The following is a 2,500-nucleotide window of genomic DNA, read 5'->3' on the forward strand; positions in this document are numbered from 1 at the left end:
GACTTTATAACTTCCCCCTGCCATTGCAGGGAGTCATAGTTACTCCCGCCGTTTACCCGCGCTTGCTTGAATTTCTTCACGTTGACATTCAGAGCACTGGGCAGAAATCACATTGCGTCAACACCCGCTAGGGCCATCGCAATGCTTTGTTTTAATTAGACAGTCGGATTCCCCCAGTCCGTGCCAGTTCTGAGTTGATCGTTGAATGGCGGCCGAAGAGAATCCGCGCACCCGCGCGCCCCCGGAGGAGCACGCTAAGGCGGACGCGGCCTCGCAGCAAGGAAGATCCGTGGGAGGCCAAGGCACGGGACCGAGCTCGGATCCTGCACGCAGGTTGAAGCACCGGGGCGCGAACGCCGCGCAGGCGCGCGCATCCTGCACCGCCGGCCAGCACGAGGCCGACCAACGGCGAGAGCAGACCACGCCCGCGCTAAACGCCCGCACTTACCGGCACCCCTACGGCACTCACCTCGCCCAGGCCCGGCACGTTAGCGCTGACCCACTTCCCGACCAAGCCCGACACGCCCCGATCCTCAGAGCCAATCCTTATCCCGAAGTTACGGATCCAATTTGCCGACTTCCCTTACCTACATTATTCTATCGACTAGAGGCTCTTCACCTTGGAGACCTGCTGCGGATATGGGTACGAACCGGCGCGACACCTCCACGTGGCCCTCTCCCGGATTTTCAAGGTCCGAGGGGAAGATCGGGACACCGCCGCAACTGCGGTGCTCTTCGCGTTCCAAACCCTATCTCCCTGCTAGAGGATTCCAGGGAACTCGAACGCTCATGCAGAAAAGAAAACTCTTCCCCGATCTCCCGACGGCGTCTCCGGGTCCTTTTGGGTTACCCCGACGAGCATCTCTAAAAGAGGGGCCCGACTTGTATCGGTTCCGCTGCCGGGTTCCGGAATAGGAACCGGATTCCCTTTCGCCCAACGGGGGCCAGCACAAAGCGCATCATGCTATGACGGCCCCCATCAACATCGGATTTCTCCTAGGGCTTAGGATCGACTGACTCGTGTGCAACGGCTGTTCACACGAAACCCTTCTCCGCGTCAGCCCTCCAGGGCCTCGCTGGAGTATTTGCTACTACCACCAAGATCTGCACCGACGGCGGCTCCAGGCAGGCTCACGCCCAGACCCTTCTGCGCCCACCGCCGCGACCCTCCTACTCGTCAGGGCTTCGCGGCCGGCCGCAAGGACCGGCCATGACTGCCAGACTGACGGCCGAGTATAGGCACGACGCTTCAGCGCCATCCATTTTCAGGGCTAGTTGCTTCGGCAGGTGAGTTGTTACACACTCCTTAGCGGATTCCGACTTCCATGGCCACCGTCCTGCTGTCTTAAGCAACCAACGCCTTTCATGGTTTCCCATGAGCGTCGATTCGGGCGCCTTAACTCGGCGTTTGGTTCATCCCACAGCGCCAGTTCTGCTTACCAAAAGTGGCCCACTTGGCACTCCGATCCGAGTCGTTTGCTCGCGGCTTCAGCATATCAAGCAAGCCGGAGATCTCACCCATTTAAAGTTTGAGAATAGGTTGAGGTCGTTTCGGCCCCAAGGCCTCTAATCATTCGCTTTACCGGATGAGACTCGTACGAGCACCAGCTATCCTGAGGGAAACTTCGGAGGGAACCAGCTACTAGATGGTTCGATTAGTCTTTCGCCCCTATACCCAGCTCCGACGATCGATTTGCACGTCAGAATCGCTACGGACCTCCATCAGGGTTTCCCCTGACTTCGTCCTGGCCAGGCATAGTTCACCATCTTTCGGGTCCCAACGTGTACGCTCTAGGTGCGCCTCACCTCGCAATGAGGACGAGACGCCCCGGGAGTGCGGAGGCCGCCGCCCCGTGAAGGGCGGGGAAGCCCCATCCTCCCTCGGCCCGCGCAAGGCGAGACCTTCACTTTCATTACGCCTTTAGGTTTCGTACAGCCCAATGACTCGCGCACATGTTAGACTCCTTGGTCCGTGTTTCAAGACGGGTCGTGAAATTGTCCAAAGCTGAAGCGCCGCTGACGGGAGCGATTATTCCGCCCGAGAGCATCCCGAGCCAACAGCGGCGCGGGTCCGGGGCCGGGCCAGGTAGGTCCGTCATCCGGGAAGAACCGCGCGCGCTTGCCGGGAGCCCGAGCGCCCAAAGGGGCGAATCGACTCCTCCAGATATACCGCCGGGCAGCCAGCCAGGACACCGGGGCTCTGCCCAACAGACGCGAACCGAGGCCCGCGGAAGGACAGGCTGCGCACCCGGGCCGTAGGCCGGCACCCAGCGGGTCGCGACGTCCTACTAGGGGAGAAGTGCGGCCCACCGCACACCGGAACGGCCCCACCCCGCGGCGAGTGGAAAGGCAACCGGACACGACCCCGCCGCGGATTGCTCCGCGCGGGCGGCCGGCCCCATCTGCCGAGGGCGGAGGCCAGTGGCCGGATGGGCGTGAATCTCACCCGTTCGACCTTTCGGACTTCTCACGTTTACCCCAGAACGGTTTCACGTACTTT

General features: G+C 61.3%; 1 pseudogene; it reads right to left on the bottom strand.

The window, feature by feature from the left end:
* The window catches only part of LOC124728696, a 5,740-nt pseudogene that overhangs the window by 2,833 nt on the left and 407 nt on the right, over positions 1-2,500 (bottom strand).

This window comes from Schistocerca piceifrons, unplaced genomic scaffold, assembly GCF_021461385.2.
Source record: "Schistocerca piceifrons isolate TAMUIC-IGC-003096 unplaced genomic scaffold, iqSchPice1.1 HiC_scaffold_1169, whole genome shotgun sequence".
NCBI lineage: Eukaryota > Metazoa > Arthropoda > Insecta > Orthoptera > Acrididae > Schistocerca > Schistocerca piceifrons.